The sequence below is a fragment of the Vigna angularis genome, chromosome 9 (assembly GCF_016808095.1).
Source record: "Vigna angularis cultivar LongXiaoDou No.4 chromosome 9, ASM1680809v1, whole genome shotgun sequence".
NCBI lineage: Eukaryota > Viridiplantae > Streptophyta > Magnoliopsida > Fabales > Fabaceae > Vigna > Vigna angularis.
In genome coordinates this window covers 20,426,778-20,441,385 of record NC_068978.1, presented here as the reverse complement: position 1 = coordinate 20,441,385, position 14,608 = coordinate 20,426,778, and the positions used below count along the sequence as shown (strand labels likewise).

General features: G+C 36.1%; 1 pseudogene; it reads left to right on the top strand.

Annotated features, from left to right (window-relative positions):
- The first annotated feature begins 6,375 nt into the window (after window positions 1-6,375).
- LOC108346628 (inositol polyphosphate multikinase alpha-like) lies at window positions 6,376-13,380 on the top strand (annotated as a pseudogene).
- Window positions 13,381-14,608: the final 1,228 nt, after the last annotated feature.

Here is a 14,608-nt window from a genome sequence, read left to right as displayed (position 1 = left end):
ACAAATCAAACACATAAGTCAATTTAAGCAAAAAATTCATGTAATACATTCACGGAATAGTAAGCAACTTAATCATCTAAATGATGAAGAATTAAGTTAACATTTTGATTCAGGTGAGCAAATTGTCGGTTCATGTCGAGGGATAAGTTTGTCAAGTTATCTTCAATACGCTGAACCTGCACCTACATTTGTTCCATACCCTGCATTCTTTGTTGCAAGTCTTGTACCCCCTCCCACATTTGAGTCATCATATTAGGATTTGAAAGATGTGGAGGAGGTTGCACAGGGTTGTTATGATGGTGTGGTTGCTCTTCGTCGTCATCATCACCGACGTCGTGTTGCCAAACACCGCTGACATTAATAATATTCAACCTCTTCAAAGAATTAATTGAAAAATGATGTTTGGTCCCAATATGAGTGTTGACATCGGCATCAACATGTACTCCACAATATTGTATGATTTGGGTGATAAGGACACCGTATGGTAGGGGTGTGTCACTGACCTTGCATTTAAGCATATGTCGCATGATGTGATCAGGCCAATTAATAACTATATTATTTTTAAGCACCCATAACATAAACATATCCTCCTGCAATAACTTTGCAAAATTTCCAGGTCGTGGAGTCAACATGTGCACAATAACATAATGTAGAAGTTTATCATTAATATTCAAACAACCAACCGTTTTAACACGATGACCCTGCATTTATGGTCTAACCATAGTAGCTAATGCCATCTCCCGATCATAAGGGAAGTCATCTGGGATTTTGAATAACACAATTTTTGACTCTCATACTTCATATTAGAAACATTCAACCAATCAGCAGGTTTCAATCTAATTCTTCTCTTGTTGACCTCACTAAGCAAATATCCATTTCTATAAATCTTCAGAATTGAATAAAATACTTTAATCAAATATAGATAGAAGGGTCCCTGCAATGTCAGAAATTCAACCACTCCTTGAAGTAGAAGATGGTGTTGAAAATATAAGCCTGAACCGACAAATGATTCGAAATTCATAATTTTTGGAACAACAATATTCCTTGTGTAGAAATCAGCTACATAGTTTTCCGTCTGATGGTTGTGACTGAAGAATCGACGTTGATCTAATTGTTCTACAATAGATGGTCTGAAGTAGGTAACAGCTTCTGCCTCAGGTATAGTTTCTTTTCCCTTACGACTTTTCCTAGGTCTTTTGGTTGATGATGAGGCCATTTCACAATTACTTCAACAAAAGCATAAATAATATCAATAATAAGTTAAGTCATAACAAATAATTCAATATTAATAATAACAACAACCTAAAACAATTAAGTCATAATTACAAAACAAGGACATCTTAAAGTCATAATAGTAATACAACTAATCAATTAAGTCATAATAGTAATACAACTAATCAATTAAGTCATAATAGTAATACAACTAATCAATTAAGGCATTTTAACAGTCACCACCCGAGATCATTTTACATAGCTTATTCCACGTCTTGTGTGGTGGAAGTCCCATCAACCTCTTTGTACATGTGGGGTTTCCACATAAGAAATCATAACATTGCTCTAGCAAGTTTTCATCAACAATATTCATACCACTCAACATTTCATATATGTCTCCCTCTGTGTATGTGAATGTTGGGGTACGACGTAGGATCTCGGTTTGGGAACGTAGTATTTCATTTCTATTTTCCATTGCATCGACTTGACGCACGACTGCATTTAAAATCATAGAAAAATGAACATTTGTAGATCCAATGACATTTGTGAAATCATCCAGGCTGGTCGTCAGTTTATCAAATTGAGCATCAATTACGTCGACCATAGGTGCCTTCCTTTTGGAACTGTGTGATGATGAAGTTCCTCCGGATGGGACAGAAGGCACAAATTGAGTCTGCCCTAGACTATACTCATCCACAAATGGAGGAGGTGATGGTGGAATTGGGACAGTAAACACAAGATAGATGGGCTCCTTTGAAATGTACTTCATATTCTGATACAGATCAACCTGTACACGAGGCCCAACCCGCTGTCGACGTGCTTGACGAGCGGTCCGAACACCACTCCCAATAGCTCGATCCGCGACCCATAACTCCATCATTAAATCGTAGTGTTTGATATTGTTAACTCTCCACTTTGCCGCACTTGGCCTCGATTGAAACAACATACATTACACATCCTATGGTTCATATTATGTATTTTAACAATCCACCAAATCTTAGTATTTAACAAATACCTGAATGAGGTCATCCCACACTTCATCCTCAGCTTCAAATCTCATAGTTACGGCGTTCCAACCAAATCCACTTAAGCCAGCAAAGAGGTCATGTACCTCACGCCATTTATCTTTCAACATTTTCTGTCGATTTTTGACATTATTTTTCGTAATTGCTACATACCCAAAGCTATGAAGATTATCAACAATGTTATTATAAGCTTGGGATGTCCAACTTCCGTCAACCTTATTACCGAGCCGTGATTCCTCAATCATGGTGTGTAGAAGACGTGCGTCCATGTCTTCTATCCACTTTATGAACTCTTTAGTAGGACCAGAGGACTTAATGGCCACTCCCTTACCTCTGTTCATTTTAAACCTAATTGATAAACAAAATGGTCAAAAGTTAAGATTAAACAACCATAAAAGCAAGTTCTTGTCATTTTCAAATAAAATTGTCATACAACTAAATAAAATACAATAACTAGGAGTTTTGATAATCTTGCCACATTTGATCTGCTATTGAATCCCTTATACTACTACTAATCCTATGATCCTCTTCTCTAACTTGAGATGATGAAACATTATGGTCTTCCCTTTCATTCAACTCATTATCAACTTCATCAAGCAATGAGTCATCGTTATCCACGCCACGAAGGAAGTTGTGTAAGATACAACAAGCTAATATAATGTTTGTCATTGTCTCCAATCCATAGTGTGGTTCAGTGCCACTTGCAACGATAGGGAATCATTTTTTCAACACACCAAAATTTCTTTCAATAACATTTCTCAACGATGAATGTCGATGATTAAACAACTCGCATGCATTTTGTGGTCCTCTACGTGTATATTCTTTAAGGTGATATCTAACGCCTCTATATGGAGTCAAAACTGTGTTTTTCAACATAAATCCAGCACCACTGAGGTAGTATTTTCCTACAATGTTGTACACATAAAGGTATTTAGTGAGTATTAAATAAAATCTTAAAGATTGCAATATATACACTCACCTTGGGAGATAACCAACGGATAATCTTGATCAAGAGCATTTTTTAAAATTCTTGAATCATATGCAAGGCCTTCCCACCCATCTAGAATGTTGATAACGGTTGATTTCACCGTTATTTGAGAGTAAATTTTGATATCAAATGAACCCTTTTTGAATTAGAAACTTGTTTGTTCTCTTGATTTTAGTTTATTTTGGGAAATAATAGAGTTGAGGTTACACTTGAAGATTTTATCACTAAATCCCCTTGGTTTTGTAGGAAATTGTGATGAATTGAAAGAGGAGTTAAGTTGTCAAGAAGTTGGAACTCATAAAGGACAGAAAGAGCACCAGTGGAAAAGGTTGCAAAAGGTCGCACTCACGCTTGGGCGCCCTTTTCATGACCCTCAGCGCTGGAGCCTCGCAATCACGCTTAGGCGCCCTTTTTGGGGTGCTGAGCGCCATATTTCTTGCAACGTTTGATGCTTAAGCACCCTCCATTGGACACTGAGCGTTATTCTTCTCGCAAGCACGCCTGAGCACCCTAAGTAGGGGCGCTAAGTGGTGAAAACATTGGCCCATGGCCCAATTCAGCCCTATTTAAGGATTAACTCGACCTAGAGAGGATATTTCTTGACAGAATTGACACAAATTTAGATTTTCTCCAACTCTGAAGGTAGAAGTGGATGTGGAAGCTCTCCTCTTCAGATTTTAGGATTTTTCTATCTTTTTCATTCCATTGTTCATCTAGTTTCTCCATGACGATGGGAAACTAAACATTCTTTGTTGTTGGGGAATGATGTAACCTTGTGAACTCTTATGTATTTGAATTGATTCTTATTTATGTATGCTTCTTTCATTAATTGTTAGGGTTATTCTTCTTCGCTTACTGCTTGTTATGTTTAACTCATTCATGACATGATTATTGGTTTTCGTGATAGGGACACATACGGAGAAACCTAGATCTAGAGAATTGCTCCCAAAAGTAGTATTGCCTAGACATAGGGATATGAGTTTTGGTTATCTTAAGCTTTTGTGCGTATGTAATGTAGAATTAATGGCTAGGGAGACAAGGCCTTGTAAACTAGTAATTAAGGATAGGCTTTCTTCGTCGAGACATCGGGTTTTAAGTAATTTAGAAAGTGATATTAACATTAATGAAGAAGATGAATTCATACATGCATGAGAGGAAACTTGGTGAAATCTAAACCCCAACAACATATTCATCTCATATTTTCAACATCATCCATTCACCTTTGTGTTTTTCTTTCAATTGGTCAAAATTGCATTCATGATTATTTTTATAGCATTTGCATTCAAAACCACTAAATTGTTCTTCAAAAGTCTTAATTAGTTGGGTAATCACATAACTGTTTAATGTCGTGAGTCCTTTGGGAAACAATACTTAGTCTTACCATTTATTATTACTTGATACGATTCGGTACCCTTGTCGACATCTTAACAAATGTATGTGAATTTCATATCAAAAAATCACATGCCGCAAAAACATTTTGAGTTGGCCAATCTTTTCTTCCTCGAAATCTTGAAGCGTCTAATCTTGGCACCTTTACACGAACATGAGTACCGTTTATGGCCCCTAAACAATCCTAAACATAAAATTAACAAGTCATCATAAAACTCAAAGTTTGTATCATCCTTTGATAAAATAACATCTTGAAAAATGTTCAAATGAGTACCTTAAAGTACGAGTAAAATCGATTGTTGTTGAAGACATATGGATGAACCTCATTTCCTGAGGGTTGAATTAAAAATTCTGATTCCAAAGTTAAAATAGCATCCAACAAATTGTGAAAGTGTTTGCTAACCATCGACCCAAATCGATGAAAGAAAAATGTGACACTTCGATTCTTAACATTATGGCCAATTATATGAAGAAATTGAGTTACTTGTTCCTCCACTATCGATCGAATGGCATCCTTAACTAACCCAGTTGTTCTTAGTCTCTCACAAAGATTAATAAATGTCTTTGTACACATCCTAATAATGTTGCGGCACCAATTAGTATGCACAAGGATGACATTGTTGCCTACGACGATCTCTGTCTAGTAGGAAATTTCTTACACTACTCGAATCACTCGAGTACATATTCAAGATACTCAATGCATGTCCAACAATGCATAACATTGTTAGTGCAGCCAGTGAAGTGGTTATTTGTAATTGTTGACGTAACATTGCAACTATATTGAAGTTTACACCAACCACATCATCATCTATATCTTCATTATCCAAATATGATAAATCTATTTCTTCTTCCATCTATATTTACTTAACAAAATATACACCCTATAATTAAAATCATTCATTCATATATTCATTAAAATAGTTCATTCATATATTCATACATTCATGGTTTAATGTCTCTGTAGGTCCTTATTTTGACCCAAAATCTCAATTAAGTCCCCTTTCTTTTTTCCGTCTTAATTGGGCCCTTATTTTTATAAAATTGTAGTAATTAAAGGCCTGCCGTCAAATTGGACAATCGACCGTTTAATTGTGCGTTACGTGGCATAGGCAGTGTGTTCACTAATCACACGTGGAATTAAAAAAGAGTTTTGTATTAAAAAATATGAGGTTAAATCAACTTTAGGAAAAGGGCATAGTGGGAAAACTCATTATGATTCCCACTTCAGTAATTGGTCTTCCCCTCTCCTTCTCACACACAACCAGAGTGGCGGTGGCGCTTCGGGAGGCGGAGTGTGAAGCTGCGCTTCTCCTCAAGTGAGTCTTGCGTGGTCTCAACGTGGTGCGTCCATGTGACGCGTTGGCTGCGGAAGGCGTCGTGGACGATGTGGTTCGGGGTGACGGCGAAGGAGATGCGGTTCGAGGAAGGCGAGCGAGAGAGCATTAGTCGGCGGCACGCGGCGCCGGGGGCGTGGTTTGCGGCATTGAGGTAGAGGTGCATGTGGCGGTAGAGGTCGTTGAGGTCGACGCCTCAGTAGCCGTTGAACTCTAGAATCTCGAAATAGGAATATGGAGAAAGCAAATCTTGTAGAGAATCGTATAAGGAATGGAGCAATGAGAGAAGCTGGGATGGGAGAACGTTTTGGAGCACGGTGAGTAACCCTAACATAGACCACATTTGTGATAATATCTCCATTTTTGTGTGATTTAGTGTTTTTCTTGATTGGGATTTGAGAAGCGGTGGAAAATTGGAAATTGGAAAATGGTGGATAATATCTCTGGCCCCCACACCCACCTTCTCCTCCAAGACCTCATCGCCTCCTACACTAAACCCTTCGTCATGGACGTCAAATTCGGCTCCCGAACCTCGCACCTCGGTCACTCCGAAGACTACATCGCCAAATTCCTCAGCAAAGACATAACCACCTCAACCATTCCCCTCGGCTTCCGACTCACCGGCGTCAAGGACTCCCTCTCCTCCTAGGAACCTTCCAGAACCTTCCTCCAGACTCTCTCCGCCGAGGGCGTTGCCCTGGTCCTCTGTAAATTCGTCTCCTCCTCCAACTCTAACGATTCCCGTTTTGACCCCGATTGCGACTTTGCAGCAGAGGTTTTCGACGCCGTCTTTGAGCGCTTGGTGGAGCTGAAGGAGTGGTTTGAGGTTCAGATTCTGTATCATTTATGTTCTGGTGTTCTGTTTTGGTGTTCTGTTCTGGTGTATGAGAAGGAGAAGGGGAACAACAATGAATGATTGAAGTGGGAATCATAATGAGTTTTTTCCACTATGCCCTTTCCCTAAAGCTGATTTAACCTCATACCTTTTAATACAAAACTCTTTTTTAATTCCACTTGTGATTACTGAAAACACTGTGCATGCCACGTAACGAACAATTAAACGGCCGTTTGTCCAATTTGACGGTAGGTCTTTAATTGTTACAATTTTACAAAAATGAGGACCCAATTGAGACGGTAAAAAAAAAGGGGACTTAATTGAGATTTCGGGCCAAAATAAGGACATACAGAGACATTAAACCTACATTCATATATCATGATAACTATATTAAATAAACATAATACATTGCATTCAAGAATTCAACCTCATGAACATACAAATAACCATCACTCATTCACGCATTCATATATTTATTAAAAGCAAAGAATGTATAACACTCACCTCTTGAAGACGTATGAAGATTTGAAGCTGGTATGAGCAAAAAATTTTAGTCCAAATTCTAATGTAATGCCACTCACAAGTTCTCCAATTACATAAACACTTTCTCCTTGTGTAGATGATAATTTCAAATGTCAATTTTCATACATAACTATCACCCTAAACCAAACCTGCAAACATAATTATATGAAATTATTATGTAATAAAATTATTTAACAATGCACATAAAGCATAAAAAAAAGTTTCAATCTTACGTTAAAATGGAGCACCTTGCCACTTAAATCAATATTGCACCACAATCCTCTACCTTCACAAGTAATCAGCGACCAAATGTTCTTTTCTAACAATGCAACTATATTAAAACTTGTAAAGAAGGATTTCTTACATTGCCAAACTCATCATAAACTCGTTTCACTATCAACAAACAAACTTACAAACAATACCAATAACACAAAATGTTATTGATGAACCTCCACCACCTTGCCTAGCCTACACAACACACAAATGCTCCATCTGCTTGCCAAATCTCCACCACCTTCATGCACCTTCACGCACGTAGCTCGACCACACTAACAATACCTCCAACCACTGAACACCCGCATCACAAACAAAGACGTTAGGGGTGCTCATCTTTCACCCACGCACATCGACTCCAATGCATGGATGGGAGATGATTTACTCTTCTATGCATTTTCCAGGTTTATCTCCTTCTCCAGGTTCCTCGACTCCTTCAACAACCATGGAATAGAGCTCTCTGCAATGCCTGCAATGCCTGCAATGGTGGAATGGAGCTTCTTCTTCTCCAGGTTCCTGGATTGCTTCAACAACCATGGAATGGAGCTCTCAGGCAGCCTCCACCTCCACGCCAAGCTTCCTTGTCATGCTGGAAGGAACATCACCGAACCGAATACAGCGCGTCCAAGTGAGGGCACACAAACATGGAACCGGATACGCTTCATGGAACCAAAGACGGAGGTGTTGCCAGAAGAGGGAACCGAATACGCCGCTATTGGAACCGAATATGGGGCTGTGCGAGATCTGCGATCATGGGGAACCGAATACTCCTACGCCGGGAACCGGATACAACTCGTGTGTGAGTGGTTCGAAGATCTGGAACCGAATACTCCAACTATGGAATCGGATACAGCTCGTGTGTGAATGGTTCGAAGCTCTGGAACTGAATACTCCAGCTATGGAACCGAATACGCTTTCTTCAATTTCGTGATGAAGCATTGTTCATCGTCTTCTTTACCTTCAAACACGCAGATTCCACTTAACACATTCTTCTTCATGCCATCAACTCCTTCTTTGTCCTCATCTACAACCCTGCAACTAAAAAAGAACAAGAAAATTGGCAAACAAGATATTGCAATACTAACCTCATGTGTTGGTCTTCGTCGTCAATGGAAGAAACTGGTGTTGCTCTTCGTCGTCAATGGAAGAAACCGGTGTTGCTCTTCCTCGTCAATGGAAGAAACCGAACAAATTACACTTTCAACACCACCTGCACAGAGAACTCAGGACACCAATATATTAACTCCTTTTGATCGCGCAATAAACACAACAACGTACCCAACACCAACCACTTATTAATGGTTGCTTATGGTCAAAAGCGCTTTCAAACATTGTGACTGTGGGTGCAGGAATCTTTCCTGTGTAACGACTGTCTAGAGCAAGCTCAGCTCAGGAAATCTCTACAACCACGCCAAGCCAAATAACTTTGCTCTTGAATCTACAATAGCAGTAGTAAAAGTGTATTCAATTGTTCTTCTTCACGTCTTTTTAGTTTTAACTTATTGAAATCGGTTGTGTAGTTTTGCGAATCGATTTCGTATGTTAAGCTCATATACAGACAAGGAATTTTATAATAGGTTGAGGGTACATGTGACATTTAAGTAACAATCCCTCCAAATCTCTTCACTTTCGCGGGTGATAAAATACCATTGCATCCTGCAAATCCGTCTTCAGCGTTCCTTGTGTTTCCTCTCATCCGAACACAACTTTATTTTCAAATCGTCGCTTGCATTCACCTCTGAAGAGTATAATTTGTTCAAACGAACACTGCGTAAGTGATTAAGGTCTTGTAATAAGTTTACTTTAACATTTATCACGTATGCAGATAATGAATTGATGAAAAAGAATATAATATTTTTTATCCTTATTTTTTCTATTTAGGTTTAAATGCTTACTTCATCCCCATGTTAAGGGATGAATTTTTGTTTATTACCCGATTTTAAAAATGCTTCTATTTTATCCCAAAGTAGTATAAATTGTATCAATTAGATCCCTTCCGTTAAATTCACATAAGCAGAGTTAACTCCAACTTACGAATCTACACTTTTTCTTCTCTCTCCTCTGCATTTTCTGCTATTCCAGCTTTTTCTGTTCTTCTTCCTCACTTTTTCTTCTCTCTCTGCATTTTCTGTCCCATGGACTTCCCAAGTCATGATCTCTGATTATAACAAAAATAAACATACTGAGACAACATTATCATGAAATTCAAAAATACTCTGGTTATGAACTCCATCCCCGTATATACAGAACAATTTCCTTTTTTCACAATATTATTACGCTTTTCCACAACAACCATCAAAGGCATTAAATAAATTCTTCAAAAGAAGAAATATCCTCCTAATCTTAACTCCCATTCTGAATGGGGAAGAGTAGCAACTATACAGTGAAAATAATATTTTGTAGTAATGTCATTTGCAAATTATTGGAGGACTTCTTTATTCAGCTGTGAAACTTTTCTCCCTTAAATCGCAACATGTTTGTGCTTATTATCAACATTGAATTGGGTTGCCCTTTTAACCCGTTTTGGAATGAACCTTATATTTTCTTCTTCTATTTCTTTTAATCTCTCTCAGTATTGAATCATAAATCTGAGTTTTGTTGTGATTTGATTGTCCACGTTGATAATCTATAAATGGTGGCATGGGCACCGTTGTTTCATATATTTGTTTTTTCCTAATTTTCACCTTCATATGTTTCCTCTAACTTCTTCCATGGCCTTTGCTTCTTTTTCTTTATGTTTACGAAAAAAATACATAAATATGAACCAACCATTAACGTAAAATAACAGTTTAATTTAAAGTTCAATCGATATTAAATGTAAAATACAAACATTTTTCTGAAATTTGCATATTATCATTTTTGCAGTTTGTTTCTCTTTATCTTGTAACTTATCTATTAATTCCTCTAATCCGGTTGGGTGACAGTGGCACCTTTAAATATGAAAAGAAGAAAAACATAGAGCTAGTGGATTACATGAAAGCAAAAGAGAAGAATCTAATAGCAATGGCAAGAGAAGTAGAAATGTTACGAGCTGAGATTTTGAATGCCGAGAACAAAGCTAATTCACTTCCACATCATGGTCCTCCAGTCAACCATATCACAACAGGATCATTCTTGTTCTTTCGTGATTCAAAGAAAAAGTAGAACATCCTGCGTGCCACTCAAAAAGGAAGATTTGTTATCATGATATTATTATCAGAAGGTTGCATGGAGATAGATTTATATATATTAATTACCTTGCAGCTTTGGAATGAGGAAGTGAATAGTAACCTGCATGGTGACCAAGGTCTTCAATAGAAGGGCCAGAATGACCAAGGAATGAGAAGTTCTTCTAGACGATCTGACTAGGGACAAAACTATGAAGGTGGTCAGCTTCAATACTATTGAAGGGTTTGTTCGGGAATAGGTTAAGGCTTCTTATGAGTCTTTCTTCTTTGGATGATGGTGGTGGGAATGCAGGGTGACGAGTGAAGCGAGAGGTTGCATAGCAAAATGAAACTGATGCAAAGAAAAGCAACAGAGAGAGTTTGGAGAAGGATTTTGAAGATGCCAGCTTGCTTCATTGTGTTGTAGTCTGTTCATGTGATATTTTGTACATATATGTTTCTAATGCATTCTTAAAAATGCAGAGAGAAGAAAAAGTGAGAAAGAAGAATAGAAAAAGCTGGAAGTGAGGAAGAAGAATAGAAAAAGCTGGAACAATAGGATGTAGAGGAGAGAGAAGAAAAAGTGTGGATTGTAAGTTGGAGTTAACTCCGTTTATATGAATTTAACAGAAAGGATCTAATTGATACAATTTATACTACTTCGAGATAAAATAGAAGCATTTTTTAAATCAGGTACTAAACAGAAATTTACTCCTTAACATGGGGACGAAGTAAGCGTTTAAACCTTCTATTTATTTTGAGTAAATAAATGAAAATCGCAAAAAAGTTATTTCAAGTTTCTGTTATAAAGTGTGACCAATACAAGTTTAACATTCTAACTATACCTCTAGCTTCAGCATCTAGAGCAGAGCAGTTGATAAATGTCAATTTAAAAGTTAACATAAAAATGTATGTATAGAGAATAATTAACTTTATTTATTATTTTTAATCACATTATAACTATTTCACATTTTACTTCAAATGTACGTGATAGTTGTAACTATTTCACATAACGTCTCTTCTTCCTTATTTCAAACAATTAGAACATAAATGAAAACTTTCTAATTTTCATATGTCAATTTCACGTACATATAAATGTTATAACTACTTCATACGTTTATGTAACCACTTTTATCTGTTTATCTTTGAATAAAAGAATTACCATGTATCTCTCTTAAAATCAAGAAACGTTTATGTGCTAAAAAAATTAGAAATTAATTAAATGTTAAACACAAGATTAATAAAATATAAAGGTAATCATTAACTTAAATAGGTTTGTGGTCACATTAGCTAGGTGTCATCATTAATTTCTTTCCGTGTGTTTACATGGTTTGTAACCAACTTATAATATTTTTTTGTTAGAGTGACATTGTTAGCTATAAATAAAGTTAAAATCTCTTGTAGAAATATTTTTAAAAATTGAATAAAATTCTTTTTTTCAGACACATTTTTTAGAGTTTTCTTTTCTTACTTTTATTCTTATCTTAAAAGACTTTTTAAAGTGACGAATCCTTCTTGAACTTATCCTTTGATAGTAGTGACATGTTTTAATTTCATTCCTTTCCTTAATCCATTTTCCATTTCCTTTTGTCACTTGTTCTTATTCTAAGTTGTATTCTGAAATTGTTCAAAATGTAAAACTTTCATAAACATGTTCCCTGTAAGATATGAGGAAATTGTAGTAGTCAACAAAGAAAGTAGTTATGAGACTTGAGAATTATTGTGGTAATTGGTTTTTATGATTTTAATTGCTATGTTTATTAATTAATGTTATTATTGATTAAGTGAAATACATTATTGATATGTGGTTATTTCAATGTGTGTGGGTGTTACTACCAATGTGATGTGTTGATTGGTTGATGGAGGGATGATTTAGGATTGAAGGTGTGAGTTAAATTCTAGAAGAAAAAAGAGTCAAGGAAAAATTTTGTTTTAATTGAATTTTAGGCTCTAGGGTAAGGGTCTTTTTGCCTTTATTAATTGGTGTAGAAATTAATATAAGGAGGTGTAGAATAAAAGAATAAAAAAAAATCTGACACTGTGTTCCTTTGCGTGGATACCCCTGTTCACGCTGATTTACGAAGATTGATTTGCGAAGAAAGTCATGTTCGGTTGCCACAATTAATTTGCACGGAGGGAAAAGCGAGGATTTGCGAGATTCGGATACAAGGAGCATCCCGCTAATATGAGAAGATTTGCGATGATTTGGGTGGAAAAGACTGTTTTGCCCCGTCCTATTTTAAAAATTCCAAACAAACCATTCAGTCATGCTTAACATAAAAAATCATACTCGTTTATGCAGCTTAGGGCGACTGAGAAGTGTGTCTGCGTGCTGGAGTTTTGTGTTCGCAGTGAGGACGGGGTAGAGGTAATATTTATTTTTGAATTTTGGTGTGGTTGTTGCAGGTTGAAGGTGTTCACGGTGATGAAGAAGAAGACAGTGGTTAATGGACGAGGAAGAACGTGGTTGACGATGACGACAGAGTTGAAGAGGAGATGTGTATTCGGTTACAAAGAATGGCGTAACCGGTTCGATGATGAAGAAGAGTTGCACAGTGGGGCGTATTCGGTTACACGTGAAGATAATCGATTACACCTTAGAGTTATGGTTGGACGCTATTGTTTCTCGGGCCATCTTCAGAAAAAACGGGCCTAGATCCGGATTGTCCAAGGAGGACTCTTCTACTACCAACGTCTTCTTCACGGTTCGGTTCAGCGGTGGGGTCCGCCTCTCACCGCCGTCTGCCTGTGGCATGGTGCGGAGGTAATCCGTGAAAGGCTGCATTTGAGGTGGCATGGGGAAAGATTGAATGGAGGATTGCCCAGAAATCAATATTGAAACTTTTGTGGGGAATTTGAATGGGCAGTGTTGTATTTATGGGTTTGGGATTGTGGGTGGAGATGAAAGGAGGGAAGCTTCATGATTTGTGTTTAGATTTGGAAAAGAGAAAGAAAATTTGTTAGGGTTGTTATGAAAATTAGGAAGTGATAAATAGAGAGAAAAGGGGAAATAGATTAGGCGTGGTAATGGTGGAAGGTTGCTTGGAAGAGACGCGTCATGATGGGGGAATTGACATACCTTAATTTGAGGACATGCTTGACGAGGAAGAAAGGGAAGAACAGAGAAATGAAGTCCATGATTACAAACAGAGCAGTGTTTGAATTGAAACAGAGAAATTTATGTTATTGAAACTGCTTATTTGCAACAATGGCTTCTTTTTGTATTGCTTGATGAATGCAAGTGTACATGGTTGTATTTGTTCTTAAATCAACAATAAAGAGTACTTTTGTGACATTGCATTTAACATTTTTTTTGTTTAACGTATAAAATTTTCAGTTAAATTTAGAAAGAAAAGTTTTGTTGTAGCTGAAAATAGGAAAATATTCAAATGGGTAAATTATGTTTTAAATAAATTAATAATAAACCAGTGTTTTAAAGAGTTTGGAGGAAATATTTTAAATCGTGTTCATATATTTATTATTTCTTTAGAAATTTTTTGTAACTTAATTTAAAATAAGAATAAAAAGTATGTTATTGGAATAAATGATAATAAATAATAATAACTAATAATAATAATAATAAATAATAATTATTATTATAATAATTAATAATAATAATAATATTAATATTAATAATAATAATAAATTAATAATAATAATATTAATATTAATTTTCTAGTAAATTATATTACAAACAAATATTACATTTAAAAATAAATTTATTTTACTACATTATAATTTTTATAATTTTAAAAAATTAATTTTAAAAAATATTTATGATTTTGGTCTTTTTATAAACATTTTTACAATTAAATATAACATTAATAAATAACATTTTATATTACTTTAATAACTAGGGGCATTTTGATAATCTTCAATTTTTA